Source organism: Girardinichthys multiradiatus, chromosome 5, assembly GCF_021462225.1.
Source record: "Girardinichthys multiradiatus isolate DD_20200921_A chromosome 5, DD_fGirMul_XY1, whole genome shotgun sequence".
NCBI lineage: Eukaryota > Metazoa > Chordata > Actinopteri > Cyprinodontiformes > Goodeidae > Girardinichthys > Girardinichthys multiradiatus.
Window position 1 is genome coordinate 36,205,992 of NC_061798.1, and position 8,923 is coordinate 36,214,914.

Here is an 8,923-nt window from a genome sequence, read left to right on the forward strand (position 1 = left end):
GAAATAAAAAGGCAGCAATAGTACAAAAATGTGAAAACAATAAAAACGAGGAACTTACATCGAAAACAACTCATATTAAATCTAAATTAGATTTAATCATCTACAGTTTCAAGCCCTGCCCCCGCCCCCCCAAACAACAAAAAGTCCCACTTCTGATGCCAACATTCAAACCACAGGTAGGAAGTGACACAGTGAGCGTGCTCAGAAAGGTGCAGAGAGCTTTGGCTCTACGGGAAAGTTGAGCGCTCTCCAGAAGGTGCTTTTTTTTTTTTTTAAAGAAAAAACTCTCTACAAGTCACTTTTTTTTCCTCTCCGTGGGTCGGCCACAGGGATGAGTTCAGGAATCAATTGATGAAGACTGACGCATGGATGGAGAAGTCGGACCACAGAAACAGCTGGACTGCTCTTTTGAAATTTTTGGATGTCGTGTCAGAGTCCTTCAATCTACTGACAGCTTTATTTGGCATTGTGCACCCACAAGCTGGGGACATTTTTGGAAGGTTTGCAGTAGTGTCAGATTAGTAAAACATATGGCAGAAGCTCTATAGAGTCTGCTGTTAAGGTGCTCGGATGAATACAGTGATCAACTCTTAATTACAATCATAGCTCCCGCTGGATAACTGCTTTTTGAACCCCCGGCCACCTGGTGGTTTTGGCAGTTGCTGCAGTGGTTGAGGCCCCCACTCCTCTAAGCTGCACCAGCTGGACTTAGCCACGAGGTGGCGTGTAAAGAAGGATTTCAAACATTCAAGTGGCAGTAGCTTATGCTTTCAGAAAAAGCTGGTCCAAGGACCAGTTCTTGTAAACTGGATTGGGTCAATTGATGTAAATATAGACTTTGTAGCATTTAGTGAACTTTTTTATGACATAATTTGGTTAAAACAGTCAGACTTGCAGCGTTAAAAAGAATTGAGCCTCACAGCATTTTGTCTTCCAAAATTGCCCATCCATTTCTCAGTCCACCCCTGACACTGCCCGACAAAATCCTTATTACAGATAAAAGTAAACATCTGGTCCAGCATTAAACACCCACATCCCCCCTCCCACTGCCCACAGCACCTCAGTCATACAACAAATGCAATGCAAAAATATGTGGTTCTCTTTCTCTAAACTATTTTACACCTAACCATATATGAAGCATTTACACAACTCTACATACAGGTGTTAAAGATTAAATATTAGTAGCATCTCCTTTAAAGTAACTACAGTACGCTAACTCAAATGTAAAAAACAAAAAAAGCAAAGCGCAACAGAAAATGAAAGCGGTAAAACAAAACACAATATTAAAACAATAAACTCTGGTCCCACCCAAACTAATGATAAAACATTGCCGGTGCACAGCTGCCCTACAAGAGGGCAAACAGTATGCAAATAACAGTCTATGGTACTAGGGGATCCAAATCCTAAATTCTTACTAGAGGTGCAGAGAAATCGAAAGGAGACCAGAATCAGGCGATTTTCAGCTTGATCAGCCCTGATCATTGACCAGCCGGTCAGTAACAAGAAAACAAAATTGGATCTTTTTCTAATCAGTTAACACAACACACAGAGCTGCAAGGTCGTGATTACAACAGCAATCTTCGGTGGTGGCGTTGTTACTGAGTGATGTAGAGTCAAAGTTAGCAATTTTAGCATCAGTGAAGTGTTAAAAAATAATGCCAGAGATGGATGTATTTCATAGGAAACAGTTTTCCACAGCATGTCAAGACAAGACTGCAGGTCATTTAGGCTGCAGGAAAGCGAGAGGGAGTGAGACTTTCAGCAGATAACAAGAAGGCTAAACACAGTACAACAAAGTTGATCAGTTTTATCATTTTGAGCTCTTAACCTGCCTGTCTAGGAACATGGTGGATTTGGAAATGATGGTGGCCTTTTGGAAATTCTAAATTTAGACTAAGGACCTGCCTTTTGTGCTAATAATATACGTAACTAATGGCCACTTATGGCAGGAAGACAAAACAAAACATATTCTGAATGCTGTTAATATCAGTTACAGATTTTGGAGAGAAATCAATGGATTTAAATTGGTGTTGGCTGGTCAAAGATTGGAAACCGGTTAAAAATCCTTATCAGTGCATCTCTTAACTCTTATGCATTTTCAAACATAGTGTGAGATGTGTAAACCTTCATTATAACAACCTCTTCTTTTTTTTTGTCCCAGCAAAACGCCAAAAAATCTGAATGAAAAATAAACCAATGCAGCACTTTTAAAAATCAATGGAAGTCTAGAAGCTCCGCCTCTGAAAACCTTTTGTGAAACCCTTTGTACATAGCTCATCATCCAAAGTTGTCAGGATGAGCACAAAAGCCACGTAAAACTTCTAACGGCGCTAATCGTTTCATTTGGAAATAGTTGAAATGCAGTTATAAAAATTCCAAAATGTTTCAACTTGTATTTTGTCCCCTTACCTGTATTAAGATGATTTAATCCAATATGCGGAATATAAATAAGTACCGAGGTCTATGTTTAGTAGTTCAGTAGCTCCCATTCTGTGTCATAAGTCTGATCTGCTACATCAACTTACACTTATTTTTACATTTTCCTTATGAAATTGTATTATTTTAAAGTTGCAAATAATGAGTTTTTTGTGTTTTGCTGGAAAAACACAAAGTGTTTTGAGCACTTACTATCGCTCATTTTGTTCAGTCATCAGTTTCAGCACTTAATAAAATTCAATGGAGTATCAGACAGAGAAAAAGCAAATGTTTACTTATGGAGCAACAGAAGACAGTCAGGGTATATATTGAGAAAATTCTTGTTACCAGGTGAATATCCTCTAACCAGATTATGAGTGTACCCATAGGGAAGAGTGATTGGCACAAAGACCTCATACCAAGGGTCAAGCAGGGTGGCAGACGATGTGGACTGGCTTTGTGGCCACAAGACCTGGGCCCCTTGCAGTCACCAGGGTCAAATATGAGGTCATGTCTAACAGCTAAAGCTTGGCTCAAACTGGGTCATCAGCAGGAAACTGATCCCAACATATCATATATAGAAAAATCCAATCCTCAACTTGACTGACATGCTGTTTCAGAACCTTTAGAGGACTGTTTGGAAATGGATGTGTGCAAAGCTCAATGAATGGAAACGAAGTTGTTTAAGAAGAGGGGGCAAAAATGTGTTCACATCGATCTGAGAAACTGAGGTGGTCAGAAAGTAAAGGACCATTTTGACCAACTGATTGCAGCTAAAGTTGGTTACTGAAGCTACTGAAAAATGGGTTACTTTGTTTTTTAAAAACATAATCTTGGCTTATTTTATTTAATAGAGTCAGTTTGGAGTCTGTGTTTTTATACACTTGAGTTTAGATCTGAGTAATTTGAGAACCTGCTCAAGATCAGGTTTATTTTCATTGACCTCATATGTAAAACCTTAGAATTGCAAAGGGGTTGTACTTTCTTTTCACGTGTGAGGAATTGCGTATTATGAGTTTACAATGAACCGCAGTAAATACCTAATTATTTATTGCAAATGTCAGAACGTTTCCAGCTGTGAGACAAAAGTTTTTCTATTCTTAGAGGAAGATTTATTTTAAAACAATATTCTGACTTCAAGTGGTACCAACGGAGACATGTTTCAATCGTTTTCTAAAGTTCTAGATTTAAAAAAAACAAGAATGAAATCATTTCCAACACTGCAGCTCAGTTAAGTATAAACATTTTTTTTTTTTCCAGTTTTCTAATGTGAGACGATAGATGAAGAACACACAGTGTTTAATATAATGATATAATGCACACAGTTGGATGGCGTGACTGTCAACGTGGCTAAACAGCCTTTCCAGTTGTGGAAAAAATTGTCTTTACAATGAATCTTTTCCAGACGGGAGAAAAATTCAAGCAAATGTGTTAAAGGAATTTAAAGTCTTGCTAATGGAAATAATTAGTGCATTGTTGAAAAAAATGATGTATTGAAACCTGTTACTTCCCTGCAAATAGATTGCCATCAGTGTCTGCTCAGTGATTGCTTGTCTAGCTGGAGTCTCTTTAATTTTTTGTACAGATGCACCGATCGGGCTTCTCCTTGGCAATACCGATTTCTTTGAGGTCTAAGCTGCCGATTCCCATTTTGAAAGTTTCCAGTTTTTCTTTTTCCATTTTAAGGACCATAACACATAAAACAAAACAATGTGTTGCGGGTTATTTGACAGAGGTAGTAGTTTTCAAATCCGACAGTAGATAAAAGAATTGTAGGATCGCCCCTATTTCTGCTTCACATCCTACGTCCCCAACCTTTATCTGATGTTTTTTTTTATTTGTATTAAACTTAGAAAAGAGCATCGAAGTTCAGGTTGTTGGCTGATGCGTTTCTAGACCGAAAATGTAGGACGTTCTTATTTTTGATGCATTTAATGGACAGGAAATAGATTCGGATCTTTCAATATTGGACCTGCTGATCATTGATCCGAGCCGATCAAGGGAAAGTTGGACGATTTGGATCTCTGACAGATTATTTGGTGCATCCCTGGGTTTTTGTGAATCTTCTAATTATTTTTAGTCCCCCACACTAAACCCTTTGTCTTTGTCAAACGTTACAATGCATGAACAAAAGAGCACCGAAGTATTTATCTTCCTATTACAGGGTGAGAGAGAGAGAGAAAAATCGTCAGCCTCTTCTCTCTCCTCTCACTCTTGTGTCTTTGTCTGGATTGAAGCTTTGCTCGTGTGACGGCAGAGTGCCGCAATGCCTCATCTGTCCTGGGAGATTCTTAACAAACGTGTCTTCATGAGTAGGAGCGGCGCTACCTCCTCCTCCTCATCTTTCTCTTTCTGCTCAAGTCCAGGATAATTAGTATAATTGTCTGAACCCACTTGGTCACCTGCTTTAACAGTCTGGTTTATATTCACCTCATGATTGGCTGCGTCTCTCCCTCTGCATTCCTGTGATTGGGCAGCCACAGCAGCCATGGGAATACGCAGGGACATTCAGACCCTTCCTCATCAATAGTCTGATTATTAAAGGTGCGGTAAGCATAAAAAAAAAAATCATCATCCGACCACAGTATCTTGAAACAGCAGTGATTTGTCTGATTAGATGTACCTACGCCCAGTGACTGTCCGATTTGCATTCAAATGGCTCACAGATATGCACACACATATTCACATACAGACAGCAACCTATTTGGCAGCCCCATCTGTTGTTGTAGACAGACCGCCCACTCACATATACAAGGGGATGCACATATATGTGAGGAGAGTTTGGCAGGGATTTGCATTCTGCGAATAAAATGGAGTCGAGACGCAAACAAAGTGGCGAATAGGAAATGATGATGGTTCACGTAATGAAGCAACAAGGGACCGACATTGTTTAGCTCCTTTCCTCTGCGTATGTGTGTTTGCTGAAAACAGACAAAGGGAGAGACAGAAATGTATGTATGGAGAGAGAAAGAGATGTCAACAAAGAGGAAAAGAATCAGAGAAAGATGAGGGAGGGAAAAGAAGAACAAGTCAGGAGTTCTTGCTGCGGTTTTCTTACTGTCCCATGCAAGAGCGCAGGACACTGACCAGGCCTGGACAAGCTTCTTTTTTTAGTGAGGAGCCTAAAATGTAAAAGATTCATGAAAAGAGGGCTAGATTGAACTGCTCTGTTTTTCTTTAAATCTAATACACATTTTTATGTTTAACAAATTATCCAAGAGCAGTACATCATTGGCAGTCTGGGTATGGCACATGCATACAGACTGTGCTGTAAAAGTGTGACTGCAGATGTGTGTAAGGATGGTTAAAAGAAAGGTACACTGCTCCCTTCGTCAGAGAGAGGAAAAAAAACAAACAGACACTCAACCCCTGTGCATATACCACCCACTTTCTTACACACACACACACAGATATATACACAGACCTTGTAGAGCTAAGCACCCAAACCACCCACACACAGCGGCAGACATGCGCAGTCGCTGCATGAAGCCAGACACGTATGCAGCACATAGATCGAGATGCAGACCGAGCTTGGAGTGTGCATTAAACACACACACACATGCATGTACACACACACACACACACAGAGAGAGAGAGAGAGTACCGCTGTCAAAAGCTGGTTCTAGTGAGGAGGCAGACATTAACATGCCATAAATGGAGAAGGAAGTGACTGGAGAAAAATGCATACATACATTAATATGCATAAGCATGCTAAAATACACCCACACATTATAGAAACCCATAGAAACACACACAGAAGCCCTGGCGAAGAGCTCGGAAGAAATGCTGCAACAAGCCGTTTACATGCACACACACACACACACACACACACAGGCTACATACACACACCAGTATGCATGCATGCGTTCACACCAAATCATCCAAGCGTTCCAGCTCCCACCACCTCTCCCTCTTCCCCACCTATTCATTTGTCCCTCCTCTCTAGGGAGGCTTGTACTGTCATCTTCCTCCATCACCATCTCTCACTGATATTTTGCTTCCCCATTTAAAGAACACTTATACACACAGCACTGGATTTAAACAACTGTTTCAATAAAAAGGTAAATAGAAACTATCCTAACCCCTTGTCCTCTAAGTCCTCTCCTGCTTTTTGTCCTACACCCCTTTGCATTTTTTTTCTCTTGATGTCTCTTAGGTACAGAACTTGGTTAAGTTTACATAGATTGTACCACATCCTTCTTGTGCTTCTCAGTCTTTTGGTGCCATTCAGAAGAGAAATGATACCAAAAAAGTATTTAATAAAATTCTAAATATATATTAAAGCATATAACCAATGAGTGGGGATGGAAGGTGGTGGAAAGTCTCTGGTAAATATATTTTTTTTTAAGTCTAATTTAAACATAAATGTAAATGATTTTTGTTATAGGCGGAGATCCCTGTAATATCATACATCAAAAATATTTACCCAATAATATCAGCATCAAAATGTGGTCCACGAGCCTAAATATGTGGCTTTAATAGTCTTAGGCTTAGGGTTCAAAACTGTGACCTCAGTAGTCCAGGGTTCCAGGAATCATCTGTGCCATAAAGGTATGAGCAATACATGCAGTGGGAGTTGGCTTGGTAGCCCTGCAGTATGCTATGTGCATGTGACTGAAGAACAACACAGCTATGCTTTAGTGTACTTACATAAAATCTGGTTGTCTCAGTCAAGATTAGGCTAAAACATATATTTTCCCCAACTATATCTAAATTTCCTGCAAATGATCAACCTTCAATACCTTTAATACCTCTGGAACCTCTGGAGATCATTGTGGAAAGAAGGATTCTTCATAAAATGAAGAACATTATGGAGAACCCTGAGCATCCTCTTCATGAGACTGTCCTACAACAACAGAGTGTCTTCAGTCAGAGGCTTCTTCAGATCTGCTGTAAGACGGAGCGCTACAGGAGATCCTTCCTGCCCACAGCCATCAGCATCTACAACGGCTCTTTGAGGAAACCTTCATAATATGAGCTATAACAACATTTAATTTCCCTTTGGGATTAATAAAGTATTTTTGAATTGAATTAATTCCAGGTTTATTCCCATAAATTCCTGGGAAGTTTGGCACATTTCCATAATTTAACAATAACTTATTTTCTAAAAACCGGGTTTAGGAAGACGACCTTTTTATTTCTTAACACTGATCTATAAACTGGGTCCGTTCTGGTTTGCTTGTTCTTTTAAAAGGTGTTTGAACACAGTTGTGTACAACACTGATTCTGTACTTTAGGCAGCCTGACACAGAAATGATTCTTTTCCTGGCCAATACAGATTTCCACCTTTTTTTGTTTTTGGGTCCAACTTGTCTATTTAGATTTTGACCAGTTCCTATTTTTTTATGTAAGGAATATAACAGCTAAGAGGAAAATAAATGCACTGCAGGTTCTTTGAAAGAGGAAGTAATTTTGAATCCAACAGACATAGAAGATGTGCAAGATTATCCCTACCAATACATCAAAGCATATTTTTCTAACCTTTATCTGCTCAATAAAGTGCATCAAAGTACATGCTGTTATTTGATGCTTTGATTGATCAAAAATGGCAGAAATTCTTTTTGATGCATTTAGTGAACAGGGGAGAAAATAAATCTGAACTTTTGTCATTAGTCGATTTAGGGGAACCAATTCCGATCTCTGGTCGATCGATTGGTGCATCTCTCAACAGCTAATTTTCCTTTTACCTCTTTTATCATAAACATTCGTGGGGACAACCCAAACATTAGTTGACAGAGACAAGCAATTCAACTTTTGGGCAATTTAACAGCAGGCAATAAGGTGCTTGGGATTTTCTCTTAAAATAACATCGAGAAAGAAAGTTTGAGCAGAAATAACCATAAGGAATAAAGAATGGGTCTTGCTATCTTATCGTTTTTAGTGAAAATAATCTAGCTAAGCATTTTGGGTAATTAAACATGTTTCAGATGTGTGTATGAGTTTACTAAGCTAATATAGCATTTGACCTCTAACAGATACAGCACCCCCCTATATCTATCGGCAGCCCTGCTAAAGATGTATAAAAAGCGCCTTAAAAGCTTTGCTACATTTCTCTAACAGGGACCTGTATATGGTTTTGCCTTCCCATCAACCTCACTGTGCGAGAATAAATGGGGTCCTGGTCGATGGTCCCAGTTCCAGTTGTTTTAAATTTGAATTTTGATGCTTTGACTGTAGTTACGGGAAAGTTTTGTTTTACTTTGGCGAGTAGTTATTTTTGCAGCCATTTCCTGTTTTATGAAGACCATCAGCCTTAATCGAATGGCATGTTCTCCTCTCTGTCCTGTTTTGAATTTTGGTCAGTATAAGATAGAAAATGTTTTTTGTTTTTTTTAATAAAAGTTGTTACCGATGTTAATAATTGTGGCACTAGCGATTTTGCTAAAAACAAATATTTCCCAAAGACAGAATCATCGCGGAAGTACAGGTTTTACTGCTCCTGGGTATATGTAACAAAATACTTAAAATTTCATAAATGATAGCAGAAATGGTCATTTAAAGTTGGATA